The sequence below is a fragment of the Macrobrachium nipponense genome, chromosome 25 (genome assembly GCF_015104395.2).
Source record: "Macrobrachium nipponense isolate FS-2020 chromosome 25, ASM1510439v2, whole genome shotgun sequence".
NCBI lineage: Eukaryota > Metazoa > Arthropoda > Malacostraca > Decapoda > Palaemonidae > Macrobrachium > Macrobrachium nipponense.
Genome location: NC_087214.1, coordinates 74,081,102 through 74,102,453, shown reverse-complemented (window position 1 = coordinate 74,102,453; position 21,352 = coordinate 74,081,102). Strand labels below are relative to the sequence as shown.

The window sequence follows — 21,352 nt, the reverse complement described above, 5'->3', positions numbered from 1 at the left end:
GGCCGCCACGAGACAACCGAGGAACCGTATATGACCTATAAAAAGGAAAATACTGGTACCCGGAAGACAAAAATACAGTAAAATGTTACTTATGAGTTACTTAACTTAGCCGTGGCGATTGCAGAGCGTTCCATGATACAGATGCGGATAATTCGCAAGAAAAACACGAGCACAAGAAAATGGCGACTTGTCGCTGGTGCTAAAAATTAAGGATGACCGCTAGGGGCGCTGCTGTCCGTGGCGTCCTCTAGTAGTAGTAGTAGAGGCTGCATCGCCCGGTTGGTATCAGCTCTCTCTTTGGGGGGATTCTGATAGGGAAGTTCTAATTGGTGTTTGTCTCGTGGTAGTGTTCCAACACGCCCCTATTTCATACCGACACTTCTTTTTAAGAGTGGAGCGAGTCAGTTTTACTGACATTTTCTTAATTTGTGTTTTTCTCTGGTAATTTTACGGCTAATTTTACCTAGAAAGAATGATATTAAGGATACTTTCATAGGCCGACACGAGCTGAGCCCAGAAGGCATACTGTACGCAGTACCCCCTATAGGATTTTACTATGCTGCAGTAACATACAGAAGCACTTATTGAAAAAGAATAGAATAGAACCTTTTTGAATAAGTGACTTACTGATCTCATATTCAATGGTGAATCCAAGATGACCTGGTTCTACATGTCTGTCGGAATAAAATTTAATGGCAACCTGAGGATTGGTAGTGATAATTGGCAGTGGAGGAGACTTCCCACACATCTTCCTTGTACTTTTGGTTTTCTTGGCTTCATCATTTCCAGCAGTGATTACGATTTGTGGGCTCGATCTCCTTCTCCATTCAAGGACTCCTGATGGTGGCGAGAGGTTTTGCTGGTGAGAAAATCTCCAAGTGTACCATTTAAAAATGGCCCATGGAAGAGACTGAGCCATTTCCTCTTGAGAGTCATGGACTCATCCTCATCTTGATCACGGTCTTGCTTGCTACCCCTAACATGGGCACTGAGGTCACTCGACTTCTCCGCTCCTAATGGAATGTCTCTTCTCAATCGCTGGGGTGAAGGCAACTCAGTCTTGATCATCAGCCACTGGTGTGGACAACACTCATAAATACCTTTCCCATTTAGTATCTTCGTCAAGGTCGAATTTGCTGAAGCTGTAAATATACGAAAATTTTTTAAATTATTTCAAAATTACACATTATCTAATTCGATAGTTTTAAGAATGGGGCAAACTTTGCAAAACAGCAACTGAAAGTGAACTGAATAGTTAACTGAAGTGAGAGGAGCTCTTAATTGCCAATATAATTCAGTTTAGGAGCCAAAGATTTGATCTGACCAACTGAGACTAGACACGATACACAATGCTGCTCTAAGGGAAAACCACACAAAACACATTAAACATAACTGAACTGAAGGGAAAAAGACGTAAGACGATGCAAAGAATGAACATGGTATTGTTGACATACTTACCTTAAAATAAGTGTCTCTCTCTTTGGGTTATGCAATATCCACGTACAAGATACCTGGGTGGGAGGGCCATGGGGAAGGAGCGGAGAGGTGATAGTGCCTCCCGTGGCATTGAAATGGGCTGGGCCTGCTGTACATGCTCTCTTGTTTACCAAAACACCATGAATGTCACCTTTTATCACCACACCCCATAAAACCACTGCAAATGAATAGGAATTTACTCTCCAATGCTGTATCATGGGATTATAATTTCACTTAACTTTACAGGTTAGACTACCATACTCTTTTCCATTATAAAAATGCATTTGATCACTTATATCACTTCAAAAACACCCCTCACTTCAAAAACATCCCTGTCATACAAGCAAAACCAAGGACAAAAGTTTTAATTAATTATAACAATGTGAAATTACAGTACCAATTCTTATTTCAAGACCCAAAACTGAAAACCAGTAAATGGAGGGAAATTTAATAGAAAATAAAAAATGACAATTTGTCCAAAAATGATATTGTTATGATACAATAAAGTTTGTTCATACTTACCTGGCAGATATATATATAGCTGTATTTTCTGAAGTCCGACAGAATTTTAAAAACTTCCGACACACGCAGTGGTCGGCCAGGTGGTTAGTACCCATTCCCGTTTCCGCTGGGAGGCGGGTATCAGGAACCATTCCCATTTTCTATTCATAATTTTTATTTCCACTGTCCCCTGAGGGGAGGTGGGTGGGTACTTGATTATATATATCTGCCAGGTAAGTATGAACAAACTTTATTGTATCATAACAATATCATTTTGTTCATGAAACTTACCTGTCAGATATATATATAGCTGAATCCCACCTTTGGAGGTGGGAAGGGACAGAATAGAAGGATTTTGGGAAACAAATGCATGCAGATGATTTACATCTTGGTTCCACCTGTTAGCATAGCTGGCTTCGTGGTTACTGCCACGTAAGTCTGCTTGTGCTACTAGAGTTGCCAGCGAGGTAGAGACCTATATAGCTGGTGCACTCCAGATGATCTGTCAACAGGGGCGAGACCACGACGTGACTAGACCATATTGACCATACCATGAGGGCTAAGAAGTAAAAAAAATAAATATTATATATATATAATATATATATCACCACCTGACCAACCTAGCCAAAGTTAAGTGTGTTAACTAAGGCTTAAGAGTTAAGAAGTCGCCGTTGTCGGCGACTCAACAACTAATTAAGAGCTCTTCCTAACCATTTTCTACAGGATAGGATGAGTGGTACTTCTTGCCCCAAGATTGTGTCTGCAGACACGTATGGCCCTATGCGAGCAGCAGATCTCATATGCCATCTTCACATCTCGCAGGGAGTGTGAAGTGAACACAGAGTTGCTTCGCTAAAACATGGTACTCAGGATGTTGCTGAGTGCCATGCTCTGTTTGAAATGCTTCCGAGGCCCGCGCCCTCACCTCGTGAGCATTCAGATAAAAAGATTTCAAATCTTTGTGCAAACACAATGAAGGAGCATTTTTGAAAGAACTCCTTAACACAAATAAAGCCAGGCTGTTCTTCGATATGGGCAAGTCTGGTCTTTTTCGGAACACTGCAGATTGCCCGAATGACTTCGACTTTCTTGAGTTTTATGTAGATAAAACTTGAGAGACCCGACAGGGCACAGGACTCTCTCTGGCTCCTGCCCACTAACTTGTGCCATCCTGCTTCCAAGCTCCTGGCCAAGGACAAACGGGTTACCATTCTTAGGCCACAACGGAAGGGTTAGAGAGCACACCGCCTTGTGTTCTCTAAAGCCAAAACTTGTGACGATGGCTTAAAATCTCACTAACCCTCTTTGTCGTATCTAGGGTGGTTAGAAGAAGGCCTTCCTGATCACATGCAAGAAGTTAACAGGTAGAGAGGTTTCGAATGCTTTGACATCAAGAACTTCAGACTACGTCAAGTTCCATATTGAAAGCTTCGATCTGGACATGGCACAGTCAGTCCGTCTGTACTAAAGTCAGGTGACCGACCAGTTGACCAGTCAGACGAATCAAGGACAGCAAGGCTGTACCCATGAAGACGCATAAGGCCACTATTCTTCGCTGAAGGATGAGTGTCTGGACTGCCTGGGCGATTTCAATCTCAAGCAACCTTGGGGGTGTATCAACGCAACCCAACGTCGTCAGCGAATCAACTCATGACTCGAGCTTCTGGTGCCAGGAGAAAGGAGCGAGGAGCAAAAAGGCGATTCAGTCCCGAAGGAAAGAATGCCTGACAGTCCAACCTGGTCTCATGTTACACGATCATCGGGGGTGTATAACGCAACCGACTTCGTCAACAAGAAACTCAGGGCTACTATATGTCGCCTGATCTCGCACGAGTGTCTGACTCCGAGAAAACAGGTGAGACAAAAAGTAGATGATGAGCGAGGTTCGAGATTCCACAGAACTCAAAGATCGTGAAGGGCTTTGTTGTTTGACAGACGCAAATCTCTGAGCCCAAAGGCCGTCACAACATATTTGCGTATTCTTTAATAGTTGTGACTGCCAGCTTATCCCATTCTTCAGACGGAAATGGAAGACGGTATCTTATTCCTGTCAACATCTCGATAGCCTGAACGTAGTCAGACTCAGAGCGGAGATGTATATAGGTAGTTATAGGTACCTTTCGAGTTAGAGTAGACCGACTCTCTCGGAAAAGGTCCTTGGAAAGTGAACTAGGAAGTATGTGACCTCTGTGAATCCAGGATCCTGAAGGCCAACATGGGGCGATCAGCGTCATTGTCGCTCCCTGTTGACGTCATAAATCCTCTTATTACATTTCCTAAGAGATTGAAAAAAGGGGAAAAGAGACTAAATATCCATCCCCGTTCAATATCATAGGATGGCGTTTATGGTACCGATCCCGATCGAGAATAAGGGAGCAGAAAAGAAGCCTCTTCGTCCTCAACATATCGAAGAGAAGAATGAAAGGGCGTCCCTAAAGTCTCCACAACTCTCAACTTACTTCTAAAGAAAGATTCCACTCGGAGTCAATAGTTGCTGCCGTCGATCTAGACGATTCGTACGGACTTTTGCAATCCTGTAACGAACCTCTAGAGGATCGTTACATTCTACGCCTGTTTGTTATAATAGGCTTTCTCTCGTAAACTCGAACGGGACCGAGAAGATACTTCTTAAGATATGAGAGAGCTGTGGAATATCAGAGTGATCTGGACCACTGGTTTCCCAAAACTCGTTACGAGGACTGGAGGGACTACCGAATCGCTTTTACTTCTTTCAGATTAAGATCCAAGACATCTGAAACCCTATCCAGATGTCCGGCACCTTCTTTCTATCACCTCAGGTGATAAACGCACTGAGAGATGTTCAGAATCATTCCTAGATCTGAATAATATTTCAGTTTCCCGGTAGGAGAAAACTGTGGTCTGAATTGCAGTCTATTCGGGGAAACAAACTTCTTCAGGAAGGAAATGGTCCCCAGCAGCTCATCCATTCCCTCCCCGAGTATGCTTACTTCCCTAATAAGGCTGCGCTTTGCCTAAGCAGGAGAGCATATAAAAGTGCAATGTTGCGGTAGACTCGTAGTTCTATACCGTGCTGGTAACGAGCACCGCGAAAGGATTAAGAGATAACCTCTGTTGAACATAGTAAGGCAAAACGAATGCAACGTTTATTCATTCACGTAAGAAATCCCCTCAATCTTGGCTAAAGTCCGTGATTGTAGGGCAGAGATACAGTTAGTCAGTCAATCCCGCAGGAGAGACGTAACCGCCAGCACAGAGATACGGTTAGTCAGTCAATCCCGCAGGAGAGAGAGACGTACCTACCGCGCATGACAGCGCCCGATCTGTTACTGGCTCGGTTGGACTGGAGGACAGACACAGCGTGACAGCAGCCAGCCAGCAGCTTACGAAACGTCGTCTCTTAACTTTATGTCTGGGTTGCCAGCTACCCTATTCTACGAAGAAAAGGTCCGTTCCTTGTTTTTTTTTTATTTTTTTGAGCAGAAAGACTCTCAAGCTGGTTATATTTAAGCGAAACAGAAAACGCTAAATATATAGATGCGTTTGTGTCGTCAGAAACACTACCATATCAACGTAAAAGATAAATCGGAAACTCCTGGAAGGCTGCAGGGAGTAACCGATTAAATGTCCTTAAAAATAGACAATAGACCTCTCGGTTTTGCCATCCGAAGAGGTAACTACAGCAAGCTATATGACTTGAACCAACCAGAAGCAAAATAACGCAAGGCAAAATATGAAATTATATCACAATAAAGTTTGTTCATACTTACCTGGCAGACATAATATAGCTGAATTCGAAATACAGCTACATACATATCTGACAGGCAAGTTTCATGAACAAAACTTAAGAGAATCGAAGCACGTCAGCTCAAGCTTCTTATGTTACTGACATAAGCGTTCATTGACGTAGTCTACAAGTCTATTTCTTGTACGAGTCTGCGAATGACGAATGAGAGCTCTTCCGAATCTTGTCAATAAGAGCTTATCGCTTACGCAATATCAAGTTAATGAGATGTTTGTCAATGAGAACTAACCCATTTACGGGTGGACAAGAGATATTTTGTCAATGAGGGGATACCCACTTACTTGACAAAACAAAAGTATATTGTCAATGGGGGAAAGAAATCACTGAATTGACAAAACGTAAATCCAGGGAGTCAAGCATTTAATTTTTTCGATTCCCGTCTCACGAGGAAGGGGCAAGAATCCTGTTAAGAGACTGGGCTTACGGCAGGTAGAACGACGATGTTCAATTCGGCAGCGTAGTCCCGACTAGAAAACTAACAAAATCTATCATCTGAAAAAAAACCCCCCTTTCAGATGGGCTAAAAAGCTTGCAAAATTATCCTGGGAAGAGGAAGAAACTCTCCAACCAGCTTCCTCTCCCGTATCACAACTAATGCCTGCTAAAGCTTAAAATTTATTGGCAGTATGGCAAAGGTAAGGTCCTGTCTTGCGCTTCCTGAAGAGCGTCCTTTTGATGAGTGCCTTTGCAAGAATCCCCACTGAACGTTGCCGAGAGTCCGGTGGACGTGCAGGACATCGAGCCTTACATAACCGTAACTGCCTATCGCAAAGTCTTGACTGCGGTAGTGGCAACTTAAATTTTATTGGCAGAATGGCAAAGGTTTGCGGTAGAGCAAACGAGATCTTCCCTTGAGCTTTCCTTAACTCCATCCACCTATGCGAAAAGCAATATTAATTGACAGAGACCTCTTGAATTCAACGAAACCCGATGTCTTGCTGGGTTTCGAAGAAGAAGTTGTCTGTTCACTTTAAACTTCCTCCGAAGCACTGCCTACTTCACATTCTTTGCAGGTGAGGTAGAAGGTATCACCGGAGGTAGAGATAAACATTCTTTAGGCCCATATCTGAAACAAGAGCTTGAAGAGTTCAACAGAAACGTTCAGCCAGGCGACACACCTGGCGTGCGCTGGTGCACGCTCGGCCGTCCACTGGAGCGCCGCTCGGCGTCCACTGGAGCGTGCTCGGCGTCCACTGGAGCGTGCTCGGCGTCCACTGGCGCGCACTTGGCGTCCACTGGCGCGCACTTGGCGTCCACTGGCGCGCACTTGGCGTGCACCCGCGCGCGCTGAGTCCATCCGAGCGTCCCGGGCGTCCGCTCTCAAAAGCTTCCTGCTACTATGACTTCTCTTACGTATTTCTCGGTGGAAAGACGGACACGAGTTCAGCGACGTTCGCCTTCTTACTTCTCACTGAAACGCATAACGAGAGAGAGAGAGAGGACGTGAAGCGTCCTCTTCTATAAAGCTTCTATTTAGAGGCGCGAGTCCTTCCGAAAGCTCCAACCCCTGCATGGGGAGGACGCTTCGGAGGACGAGAAGCAATCTTTCAGGATTCGTGCACGCGCACGCACTTTGGCAGTCTGGGATTTTCATTCAGAAAACTGCCGAAGGCACGCCAGATCGGTGGGGGTTCCTTGTAACCCTCCTTAGGCTTTCGACATGCTCCCTCCCCGGGTCCTGGGAGTCAAGCAGAGGTCCCGGCCTAGAGGCGAAACGAGGCCGATCTGACGCACACCTCCACTACACAAGGGGTATCACTGCACTTCTGCACTTCACTTTTACTCTCTAAAGCAAGCACTTTCGATTCTAAGATACGAATCGAAGAGTATCAGAGAAAGGGCAATTCCTCTACAGACACTGCTTAGGGCCCGAAGGCAACACTGCAGGGTTAGGAGTAACAATTACAGAAGTAGCACTTCCCAGCAATGAAGGAGAGCGAGCACCTCTCGTAGACATATCCATAGCCCGTAGCCATACTACAGGGTTAGGCAAACTAAAGTCTACAGGAAGGTTAGCAGGTTCACTACCCTGACTTTTGTTACTGATTAATTGCGTACCATCGAATCATCGTCTTCCTTACGGAATTGAGATGTTTACTGATTAATTGCGTACATACGAATCATACGTCTTCCTTACGGAATAGACAAAGTCTCACACTCCTTACATGACAAATCTCAACAAAGAAGCAAGACCCATACCCCTCGTACATACCAAGTGCGGATCTACCGAAGCTTTCGGTAGCCACACCCTATCTTTGCAGACAACCCCGTCTGAAACTAGCCTAACTAGATTCAGATATTTTATGCAAAAATGAATCAAATTCAAATCAATTTAAGATAGCGTATGCCTAGCCACAAATCCAAGTAAATAAATCAAAGACAATTAGGATACTTAGGGCAATGAAGTTTCCAAAATCCTAAGACGGAGGTACTGAAAACAGGTGTTTTCAGCACCAGCGACAGAAAAATTATGAATAGAAAATGGGAATGGTTCCTGATACCCGCCTCCCAGCGGCGGGAATGGGTACTAACCACCTGGCCGACCACTGCGTGTGTCGGAAGTTTTTAAAATTCTGTCGGACTTCAGAAAATACAGCTATATATATATCTGACAGGTAAGTTTCATGAACAAATTGCATTTTTCCTAACTATACAAACCTGAGGTCCTTTTACAATAGGAAGGTACTAGCGGCAGCTGGATAGGTCGTAAGCTTTCGAACAAGGGGTTCGGTAGTTAACTGCTTGTCCGACAGGCGCGCGCGCAACTGGGAGGTAAACAAATCACTTTTGCTTTTGGCCCAAGCAAAAACTGCAGAGTGAGGGGTGGCATGAGGTGGGACTATGTGTAAAAGGACCTCAGGTTTGTATAGTAGGAAAAATGCAATTTTGGACAAATTGTCATTTGTTCCGACACGGCATACAAACCTTCGGTCCTTTTACAATAGGAAGACTCACTTCTTGGTGGGAGGAATCTGAGTCTTTTGTGAACAGACTGGTGTTCGCCCAACCTTGGAATGCCTCCCTGGTCGTAAGAGCGAGGGAGGGATCCAAGCCTCTGTCCGATTGATCGGGGTGTGCACCGCAGGATCAATGGTCAGACCTCTGGACCGAGTACTAAGAGAGAGGCAAGCGTATCTCTTCGTACCAGCAATGTAAGAACTTGTCCTGTACAGGAGCAAAATATAAAGTCATGGGTTTGACTCTTGTAGGCATCCACTTCCCCCCCCTTGTAGGAGGAAGTGGTGGATATTCTGCTCCTATCCCTAGTGAAAGGGATAGGATGGGGCTCTGTCATATAGCTCACCTGCATCTCGTTCTCATCCAGCGTAGTGACGACCGTGGCCCTCTGCCCACAGGTAGAGGAGGAGGAAAAGATGGGAAGAGGGAGCCAGTCACTCACTCACTCACACATCCATCCACACAGTCACACCAGGACTCGATGCTGTTTCAGCCTGCAAGGGTCTGGGTTAGCTACACAACTTGTTGAGCAGCCACCACGGGTCCCAAGGAAAAGGTATCCAAGGACCTGTGGGCAATATCCCGAAGGTAGAAGGAGGTGAAGGTAGTCTGGTTAGACCAGACACCTGCCTTCAGGACCTGCGCCACGGAGAAGTTCTTACGAAACGCCAACGAGGGGCCAATACTTCTGACTTCGTGAGCTCTCGGACGGGACGTACGGATGTCGTCACTACCATCAGCCTCATACGCCCTCCTGATGACCTCACGCAGCCAGAATGAAAGAGTGTTCTTGGATACTTCTTTCTTGGTTACCCTGGTGCTAACGAAGAGGCGTCGACACTCAGGCCTGAGGTGTCGAGTTTTCTTCAGATAGCGCCATAGCGCCCTCACAGGACAAAGCAGCATCTCATCCGCATCATTATCGGTGAAGTCCATTAGGGAGGGAATCGTGAAAGACTCGAACCTGTCGTCAGGGACCGACGGTTTCTGAGTCTTCGCAACGAAGTTCGGGACGAAATCGAGCGTCACAGATCCCCATCCCCTGGAGTGTCGTACATCATAGGAAAAGACCATGAAGTTCCCCTACTCTCTTCGCCGATGCCAGGGCCAGCAAGAAGAGGGTCTTGAGGGTCAGATCCCTGTCTGACGACTCTCGGAGTGGCTCGAAGGGGTGTTCGAGTCAAAACTCCTAAGGACGAGAGTCACATCCCACGCAGGGGGCCTGAGTTCCCTGGGTGGGCAAGACCTTTCGAAGCTCCTCATAAGCAAGGAGATCTCGAACGAGTTCGAGATGTCCAATCCCCTCAGTTTCAGGATGAGAGCCAGGGCGGCTCTGTATCCTTTGACTGTGGGGACTGAGAGGAGCTTCTCTCGGCGAAGAAACACGAGGAAATCCGCTACTGCTGAAGAGTGGCTCTGAGAGGAGATAGACCCCGTCTACGACACCAAACCACAGAAGACGGCCCACTTCCCCTGGTACACAGCTGCAGAGGACTGACGGACGTTTCCAGCCATCTCTGTTGCTGCGCTACGAGAAAAGCCTCTCGTTCGCAAGAGATGGTGGATAACAGCCAGCCGTGAAGTCGTAGGGACTGGACTGCTTGGTGGTACCGCTCGACATGTGGCTGGGCGAGAAGGTTGTGCCAAGGGGGAATCTCTCTCGGTTCTCCTGCGAGAAGAGCCAGCAGGTCCGGATACCAATGGCCTGTGGCCATTTGGGAGCACCAGGATCATCCTGAGATTCGGGGTGACCAGTGCTCGACTGATCACCTTGCGAATCAGGCTGAACGGGGGAAAGGCATAGGCGAAGAGGTTGTCCCACGGGTGTTGAAGAGCGTCCTCTGCAGCTGCCCATGGGTCCGGCACGGCTGAGAAGAAACCTGAAGCTTTCTGTTGTGCCGGGTGGCGAACAGATCCACGACTGGTCGCCCCCACAGGTCGAAGAGCCTTTCCGCCACGTCCTGGTGTAGGGACCACTCGGTCCCTATCACCTGATCCCGACGGCTGAGCGTGTCTGCTACTACATTCCTCTTCCCTGGAATGTAGCGTGCCGACAGCTCTATTGAGTGTGCCTCGGCCCACTCGTGCACCTGCCGAGTCAACTGGTACAACGGGAGAGACACTAGGCCCCCCTGTTTGTTGACGTAGGCCACTACCGTGGTGTTGTCGCACATCAACACCACTGAGTGTCCCATCAAGCGGTCCTGGAACTCTTGGAGAGCGAGAAACGCTGCCTTGAGTTCCAGTACATTGATGTGAAGGTGCTTGTCGTTCTCGTCCCACACTCCTGAAGTCAGCTACTCCTCCAGGTGTGCGCCCCATCCCTCGGGTCGATGCGTCTGAGAACAGCTGCATGTCCGGGGGGGGTGGGGGGTGTGCGCAGAGGCACTCCTCTTAAGAGGTTCCTGTCGTCCAGCCACCAGGCTAGGTCCTGCCTCACCTCCGGTGTCAGTGACACTGGAAAGCTTGGGGGATCCGTCGCCTGTGACCAAACTCTCCTTTAGTCTCCACTGAAGAGACCGCAGGTGAAGACGCCCGTGAGGGACTAACTTCTCGAGTGACGACAGGTGTCCGCGATCATGACTTGCCATCGCTGAGCTACCTGTTCCTGCCGAGACAGGAACTGGTTGGCTGCCTACCCTGAATCTGCTGATCCGCGAGTCTGCGGGGAAGACTCGCCCTGCTACCGTGTCGATCAGCATACCCAGGTACTTCATCCTCTGCTTGGGCTCGAGATCGGACTTCTCGAAGTTCACAACGATCCCCAGATCGCGACAGAACTCGAGTAGTCGATCCCTGTCCTGTAGCAACTGCGAGCGGGAGCTCACCAGGACTAACCAATCGTCGAGATACCTCATCAGACGTATCCCGTGCGAATGGGCCCAAGCAGACACCAGAGTGAACACTCGCGTGAACACCTGTGGGGCGGTTGAGAGACCGAAACAAAGTGCCCTGAATTGGTTTACACCGTCCCGTCGAGGATTGAAGCGGAGGTACTTTTCTGGAGGATGATGAATGGGTATTTGGAAATACGCATCCTTCAAGTCCACTGAAAGCATGAAATCGTTCTCCCTGATGGAGTCGAGCACGGGGGAACGTGCCGTCTCCATCGTGAACCGGGTCTGGCGAACAAACCGATTCAGGGAGAAGATCTATCACCGGGCGCCAGCCTCCCGTAGACTTTTCCACAGGAAGAGTCGACTGTAAAAGCCCAGTGACTGATCCGTGACGATTTCTACAGCTCTCTTGCTCAGCATGGTCTTGATCTCCTGTCTCAATGCTACGTCCTTCGATGACCCTGGAACGTACGACTGCTGTTGGACCGGGTTGGAGGTGAGGGGTGGCCGAGATTCGAAGGGTAATAGATATCCCTCCCGAAGGACATCTACAAATCCACGGTCCTCGGCGCCGATAGCGCTGCCAAGTTGCCCAATGGCTGGCCAGGCACCCCCCCACTTCCGGCAGCAGGTGAGGGGGAACGCCGTCCCTAGCGTTTCCCCCCTTTCTTCGACTTCTTCCCAGAGCCTCCTCGGAGAAGGAGGGCTGGGAGGAGGGCTGGTTACGGCTCCCCTTTGCAGAGTCGAAGAAGACAGAGTCTTTTTCCACGGGGCTTCGACGCGACTACCGTCTTAGGCCACCGTGGAAGCGCTAGCCGAGCTCTTTGGCTTGGCCGCAGTTCGAGGCTGCCCAGAAGCCTTCGAAACTGCCATGGTGAACCAGACGGTCACTGTCGTCAGTGCGCCGATCTGTCCACCGCAGCGTCCACCATCTCTCCTGGGAAGAGAGACGTGGAACTCCGTAAAGGTCCGTTGCGGAGTCCCAATGCCGCTTCACGCCCAGCCGCCTGCCCTGGAAACTCGAGTAAGGACAGCGTCCCTACGTCGGAGAACCAGGTTGGCCCACAGGTTTACCGTCGGTGGGCAAGGAAGGAGATGGCTCTTCCCCCAGACTGGCAAAAGTCTCCTAAAGGCCGAGGTCATCTTCGGGAGAAATTCCCCCGAGTTGGCTGCGACCTTAGATACTGTGAGGGACCACAGATCTATCCAGGAGATGGCCTGGAAAGCTGCCATGGCAGTGGATTCCAGACCGAGTGCCTCTTGCTGCGAGAACCATAGGTTCTCGGACAGGAGCTGCTGCAGAGACACCACCTGGCATTAGCCTGGCCTAACTCCGGGTTTACCTGTTGGGCGGCATCGGGTCCTCAGATGGCACGTACAAAAACGCCGCTGTCGCAGCAGAGGAGGTGAACGCAGCTTGCTCGACCTGCCAGACTTGAGAGAACCGTTCTTGCCGGAGACAAGAGATTCTACCTGGTCCAGCACGAGTCGGCAAGCTCAGAACGCGGCAAACCCACCGTCGGTCTGGGTTCCCTCTTCGGGCCCCAGAACGACTTGAGCCGGGACGTGGGCTCGGATGGTGGGAGCGGCGATCCTTCCCCGAGGTCGTTGTGCTGACGAATCAGCGCAATTACCTCGGCAAAGTTCCTCTGAATCTCAGGAGTGACTGCATCCTGTGGAGTAGGACCATCCAGTCCCTCGAAACAGGAGCAGCTCCCGAGATCCTCCCCCCTCGAGGGGGGGGGGGGGGAACAGCGACAGACCCCTCCTCGGTCTCCTCCAGCCACTTGTGCGTACGACCTGGCCGTCCGAGAACCGTGCCTGGTACGTAGGACGTCGTGGTGGGATCCTGAGGGGCGCACCCCTCACGATCACTCCTCAATACCTCGCTCCTCCCGGTGTAACCCGAGGAGGTTGAAGGTATGGGAGAGGCAGACCTGACGCTCCATCCTCGCTCGCTGGCAGAACCAGTGGGCTTGGAGGACTGCAGGCGATCGTAACAACGCGGGTGGCGATCGAGCTGCAGGCCTGGTCGAGCCGTCCTCGCCTGTGGAGAAACGGCTGGACTGAGGACAGCGGCCCCGGTCTCGTGTGTCAGAAGAGCTGGTGCTGGTCGCCGTACCCGATCGCTCTCTGTGAGAGTGACGGTCAGGCGACCGGCGAGCTCCACTGTCACGGTGAGACCGGTGCGTATCCTCACGGCGCGTCACGTCGACTGGTACAGCCGTGGCTGGTGCCGCGAACGGGGGGGGGACCTCTTCCCAGCCTCAGCCCGTGGCCAGGTCGTGGACCGTCACGTCAGCCCGGGTAGCCAGCTGATCGCCGCGAGAGCGAGAAGCTGGTCTGGTGAGAGTCGCGTGAGCGGCTGTCACCAGTCTTCCGCTCCGTGCCGTGAACCTGACGCTGAGCTGGCTCAGAGGTCTGGTTCCTAGCTGCACGGTCGCTGGTAGGCGACCGTACACTCGGTACCTCTCGCGAACGAGAGGCCGAGACGGATCCTGCTGCCGTGGCCGAACCACTAACAGCAGGCGAAGAAGTGCCGGTGTTAGCCGGCACTCCTCTGGTCCCCGTAGTCTTCTTCCTTGCGGAAGAAGAGACGGGTGGTCCTGCCCGCGAAGGAGCAGGGTGACCAGCGGAAGAACCCCCCGTCTCACGCCAGCAAGACGGGCCCTTAGAAGTTCTGAAGGAGACTTCTTAGGGGGGGAGGAGGCGACCTTCTTCTTCTTAGGCTGTGGAGCCTTAGAAGAAGAAGGGGAAGAGGCAGCAGACGACGACGACGACGAAGAAGACGATGAAGACGACGACGACACCTTCCTCAGGACCGATGTCAGATCTGTCATCCAGGGCGGAGCTGGGGCTGCTGTTGCCGAAGCAACAGGGCCCGGACGCACCTGTCCGAACAGATCGGCATCGGGAGCAGCGGCGCCACGAACAGGAACAACGTCAGCAGGTGCAGGCATCACAGGAACAGCAGTAGAGACGGCAGGAACAGATACAGGAACGGCAGCAGTGGTCGGCAACATCACGTCCGTAAACAGCGGCTGGGCAGGTACGGCAGGCTGTACAGGCAGACCAGGTGGACAGGACCAGCGGCACAGACATCCTAGGTACTGGTGGGAGGTCCAGGGGCGAGCTCTTCGGGCACACGAAGTCCGGTCGAGGCAGCACGGCAAACCCAGGCGGTGGCATCACACTCCCCCGTGGTACGGCAACTGGCCCCTGCACCGATGTAGTTGGTGTAACGAGACCGCGTGCGGGGTGTACACCAGGTGAGGTAGGTGAAGCATAGCCAGGAGTTGACAGGGTCGTGGTAGTGGTCGTCACTGTAGCATGCGTGACCGCCACAGAGCCAGCGAGATGTAGAGCAGCCCCTGGACACTCGGCACGCCCTGCAGGACCCAACGATGCCCACACCTGTCCCGAGGTCCGTCCTTCGCGGCAACAGCACCTGGGAGGAAGCAAAGGTCGGGGTTATTAGCAGGATCCTCTACCCGTCGTCGATGTAGACGACGGATAGAGGACCCAGAATACAACTCAACGTCGGGTTCATCGCGCCCTCCTCCACACTCGACAGATCGGGTGAGAGAAGGAACCTAGAAACCCCCCCCGAAGGGGAAGGCGCCCCCAAACGTGGGAGCTGAGCGGGCGCAGGAAAGAAGACGAAGTGTCCGTAACCAAAGGAGCCGCGGAGAGCTTTCCGACGACTCCTTTGCAGGCCTTTGCTTCTTCCTACCTTCGTACAAGCCCCACTGCGCCTCCGACCAAGACATCAAAACTCGGCAGGGCCTCGGCTCAGGTGACATTCGCGGACCCCGACACCGAGCGCACAAAATATGGGGATCCAATTTCTGGAAAGGAGCGGGAACTTACCGCATTTACGCCCTTCGGTACCCGGGCACAATCTCCGGAGGGTAGCGGGGCGTGGAGACTCCATAATTGATCAGATTAATCCATGACAATTGATAAAAAGAGAGGAAATGATTGTACTTACAATGATTACTCAACACAAACACAACCATATACTCAAGGGAAAGCAAACGACGAGAAGCGGGCAGAGAGTGTCGAACACACATGTCCACTCGCTGTGAGGCCGAAAGCAAAAGTGATTTGTTTACCTCCCAGTCGCGCGCGCGCGCCTGTCGGACAAGCAGTTAACTACCGAACCCCTTGTTCGAAAGCTTACGACCTATCCAGCTGCCGCTAGTACCTTCCTATTGTAAAAGGACCGAAGGTTTGTATGCCGTGTCGGAACAAAAAGATGGTTCACTGTTAGTCTGATATTCCTTACATATCTATAAATAATACTATGCCTTACAAATATAAGATTATAAAAACTGGTACAAAATAAAATACTAGTAAGTGATAAAAACTCATATCCTATGTTGTAAAATGTGAAGAAGACTGGTTGATCACTAAACATGACAAAATGAGTAAAGAATAATGTTAAGACTTGTCATCTTGACTCTCATGAAATAATTGACTGGTAACAAGGGTTGAACTTTCTGACTCTTCTCTTACCACTAAATATTGACCAACCAATTAAACAGAAAATCTGATTTGCTCCTACACTCCTAACTTAAATATAAAATGTAAAGCAACCTTGCAAACACTTCACTCTCTCTCCTTTTTCCCGACATTTTTTCTATTATGCATTAACATGCCCAAACATTTTTTTTATTATGCACTGACGTGCCAATATGTTAATAATGGATTATCCGACATTATGACTCACCTATACCGCTCTTCTCCTTTTATAAAACTAAACTATAAGTAATTCCCAGTACCGGTCTCTCTCTCTCTCTCTCTCTCTCTCTCTCTCTCTCTCTCTCTCTCTCTCTCTCTCTCTCTCAAAACATTAATATGATATTGTTATGATACAATAAAGTTTTGTTCATACTTACCTGGCAGATATATATATAGCTGTATTTTCTGAAGTCCGACAGAATTTTAAAAACTTCCGACACACGCAGTGGTCGGCCAGGTGTTATACCCATTCCCGCCGCTGGGAGGCGGGTATCAGGAACCATTCACCATTTTCTATTCATAATTTTTATTTCCACTGTCCCCTGAGGGGAGGTGGGTGGGTACTTTTGATTATATATATCTGCCAGGTAAGTATGAACAAACTTTATTGTATCATAACAATATCATTTTGTTCATGAAACTTACCTGTCAGATATATATATAGCTGAATCCCACCTTTGGAGGTGGGAAGGGACAGAATAGAAGGATTTTGGGAAACAAATGCATGCAGATGATTTACATCTTGGTTCCACCTGTTAGCATAGCTGGCTTCGTGGTTACTGCCACGTAAGTCTGCTTGTGCTACTAGAGTTGCCAGCGAGGTAGAGACCTATATAGCTGGTGCACTCCAGATGATCTGTCAACAGGGGCGAGACCACGACGTGACTAGACCATATTGGACCATACCATGAGGGCTAAGAAGTAAAAAAATAAATATATATATATATAATAATATATATCACCACCTGACCAACCTAGCCAAAGTTAAAGGTGTGTTAACTAAGGCTTAAGAGTAAGAAGTCGCCGTTGTCGGCGACTCAACAACTAAATTAAGAGCTCTTCCATAACCATTTTCTACAGGATAGGATGAGTGGTACTTCTTGCCCCCAAGATTGTGTCTGCAGACACGTATGGCCCTAGCGAGCAGCAGATCTCATATGCCATCTTCACATCTCGCAGGGAGTGTGAAGTGAACACAGAGTTGCTTCGCTAAAACATGGTACTCAGGATGTTTGCTGAGTGCCATGCTCTGTTGAAATGCTTCCGAGGCCGCGCCCTCACCTCGTGAGCATTCAGATAAAAGATTCAAATCTTTGTGCAAACACAATGAAGGAGCATTTTTTGAAAGAACTCCTTACACTAAAGCCAGGCTGTTCTTCGATATGGGCAAGTCTGGTCTTTTTCGGAACACTGCAGATTGCCCGAATGACTTCGACTTTCTTGAGTTTTATGTAGATAAAACTTGAGAGACCGACAGGCACAGGACTCTCTCTGGCTCCTGCCCACTAACTTGTGCCATCCTTGCTTCCAAGCTCCTGGCCCAAGGACAAAACGGTGGGTTACCATTCTTAGGCCACAACGGAAGGGTTAGAGAGCACAACCGCCTTGTGTTCTCTAAAGCCAAAACTTGTGACGATGGCTTAAAATCTCACTAACCCTCTTTGTCGTATCTAGGGGGGTTAGAAGAAGGCCTTCCTGATCACTGCAAGAAGTTAACAGGTAGGAGAGGTTCGAATGCTTTGACATCAAGAACTTCAGACTACGTCTAAGTTCCATATTGAAAGCTTCGATCTGGACATGCACAGTCAGTCCGTCTGTACTAAAAGTCAGGTGACCGAACCAGTTGACCAGTCAGACGAATCAAGGACAGCAAGGCTGTACCCTGAAGACCATAAGGCACTATTCTTCGCTGAAGGATGAGTGTCTGGACTGCTGGGCGATTCAATCTAAGCAAACCTTGGGGTGTATCAACGCAACCCAACGTCGTCAGCGAATCAACTCCTGACTCGAGCTTCTGGTGCCAGGAGAAAGGAGGCGAGGAGCAAAAAGGCGATTCAGTCCCGAAGGAAGAATGCCTGACAGTCCAACCTGGTCTCATTGTTACACGATCATCGGGGGTGTATAAACGCAACCGACTTCGTCAACAAGAAACTCAGGGCTACTATATGCGCCTGATCTCGCACGAGTGTCTGACTCCGAGAAAACAGGTGAGACAAAAAGTAGATGATGAGCGAGGTTTCGAGATTCCACAGAACTCAAAGATTCGTGAAGGGCTTTGTTGTTTGACAGACGCAAATCTCTGAGCCCAAAGGCCGTCAAACAACATATTTGCGTATTCTTTAATAGTTGTGACTGCCAGCTTATCCCATTCTTCAGACGGAAATGGAAGACGGTAATCTTATTCCTGTCAACATCTCGATAGCCTGAACGTAGTCAGACTCAGAGCGGAGATGTATATAGGTAGTTATAGGTACCTTTCGAGTTAGAGTAGACCGACTCTCTCGGAAAGGTCCTTGGAAAGTGAACTAGGAAGTATGTGACCTCTGTGAATCCAGGATCCTGAAGGCCAACATGGGGCGATCAGCGTCATTGTCGCTCCCTGTGACGTCATAAATCCTCTTATTACATTCCTAAGAGATTGAAAAAAGGGGAAAAGAGACTAAATATCCATCCCCGTTCAATATCATAGGATGGCGTTTAATGGTACCGATCCCGGATCGAGAATAAGGGAGCAGAAAAGAAGAAGCCTCTTCGTCCTCAACATATCGAAGAGAAGAATGAAAGGGCGTCCCTAAAGTCTCCACAACTCTCAACTTACTTCTAAAGAAAGATTCACTCGGAAGTCAATAGTTGCTGCCGTCGATCTAGACGATTCGTACGGACTTTTGCAATCCTGTAACCGAACCTCTAGAGGATCGTTACATTCTACTCCTGTTGTTATAATAGGCTTTCTCGTAAACTCGAACAGGGACCGAGCAAGATACTTCTTAAGATATTGAGAGAGCTGTGGAATATCAGAGTTGATCTGGACCACTGGTTCCCAAAACTCGTTACGAGGACTGGAGGGACTACCGAATCGCTTTTACTTCTTTCAGATTAAGATCCAAGACATCTGAAAACCCTATCCAGATGTCCGGCACCTCTTTCTATCACCTTCAGGTGATAAACGCACTGAGAGATGTTCAGAATCATTCCTAGATCTTGAATAATATTTCAGTTTCCGGGTAGGAGAAAACTGTGGTCTGAATTGCAGTCTATTCGGGGAAACAAACTTCTTCAGGAAGGAAATGGTCCCCAGCAAGCTCATCCATTCCCTCCCCGAGTATGCTTACTTCCCTAATAAGGCTGCGCTTTGCCTAAGCAGGAGAGCATATAAAAGTGCAATGTTGCGGTAGACTCGTAGGTTTTCTATACCGTGCGGTAACGAGCACCGAAAGGATTAAGAGATAACTCTGTTGAACATAGTAAGGCAAAACGAATGCAACGTTTATTCATTCACGTAAGAAATCCCCTCAATCTTAGGCTAAAGTCCGTGATTGTAGGGCAGAGATACAGTTAGTCAGTCAATCCCGCAGGAGAGACGTAACCGCCAGCACAGAGATACGGTTAGTCAGTCAATCCCGCAGGAGAGAGAGACGTAAACCTACCGCGCATGACAGCGCCCGATCTGTTACTGGCTCGGTTGGACTGGAGGACAGACACAGCGTGACAGCAGCAGCCAGCAGCTTACGAACGTCGTCTCTTAACTTTATGTCTGGGTTCCAGCTACCCTATTCTACGAAGAAATAGGTCCGTTATTTTTTGAGCAGAAAGACTCTCAAGCTGGTATATTTAAGCGAAACAGAAACGCTAAATATATAGATGCGTTTGTGTCGTCAGAACACTACCATACAACGGTAAAAGATAAATCGGAAACTCCTGGAAGGCTGCAGGGAGTAACGATTAAATGTCCTTAAAATAGACAATAGACCTCTCGGTTGCCATCCGAAGAGGTAACTACAGCAAGCGTATATGACTTGAACCAACCAGAAGCAAAATAACGCAAGGACAAAATATGAAATTATATCACAATAAAGTTTGTTCATACTTACCTGGCAGACATATATATAGCTGAATCGGAAATACAGCTACATACATATCTGACAGGCAAGTTTCATGAACAAAACTTAAGAGAATCGAAGCAGTCAGCTCAAGCTTCTTATGTTACTGGACATAAGCGTTCATTGACGTAGTCTACAAGTCTATTTCTTGTACGAGTCTGCGAATGACGAATGAGAGCTCTTCCGAATCTTGTCAATAAGAGCTTATTCGCTTACGCAATATCAAGTTAATGAGATGTTTGTCAATGAGAACTAACCCATTTACGGGACAAAGAGATATTTTGTCAATGAGGGGATACCCACTTACTGACAAAACGAAAGTATATTGTCATGGGGGAAAGTCACTGAATTGACAAAACGTAATCCAGGAGTCAAGCATTTTAATTTTTTTTCGATTCCCGTCTCAAACGAGGAAGGGGCAAGAATCCTGTTAAGAGACTGGGCTTACGGCAGGTAGAACGACGATGTTCAATTCGGCAGCGTAGTCCCGACTAGAAACTAACAAAATCTATCACTGAAAAACCCTTTCAGATGGGCTAAAAAGCTGCAAAATTATCCTGGGAAAAGGAAGAAACTCTCCAACCAGCTTCCTCTCCCGTATCACAACTAATGCCTGCTAAAGCTTAAAATTTATTGGCAGTATGGCAAAGGAAGTCCTGTCTTGCGCTTTCCTGAAGAGCGTCCTTTTGATGAGTGCCTTTGCAAGAATCCCACTGAACGTTGCGAGAGTCCTGACGTGCAGGACATCGAGCCTTACATAACCCGTAACTGCCTTATCGCAAAGTCTTGACTGCGGTAGTGGCAACTTAAATTTATTGGCAGAATGGCAAAGGTTGCGGTAGAGCAAACGAGATCTTCCCTTGAGCTTTCCTTAACTCCATCCACCTATGCGAAAAGCAATATTAATTGACAGAGACCTCTTGAATTCACGAAACCTGAAGTCTTCCTGGGTTTCGAAGAAGAAGTTGTCTGTTCACTTAAACTTTTCCTCCGAAGCACTGCCTACTTCACATTCTTTGCAGGTGAGGTAGAAGGTATCACCGGAGGTAGAGATAAACATTCTTTAGGCCCATATCTGAAACAAGAGCTTGAAGAGTTCAACAGAAACGTTCAGCCAGGCGACACACCTGGCGTGCGCTGGTGCACGCTCGGCGTCCACTGGAGCGCGCTCG

General features: G+C 48.6%; 1 pseudogene; it reads right to left on the bottom strand.

The window, feature by feature from the left end:
• LOC135199543 (uncharacterized) overlaps positions 1-21,352 on the bottom strand; it is an 86,222-nt pseudogene that overhangs the window by 44,611 nt on the left and 20,259 nt on the right.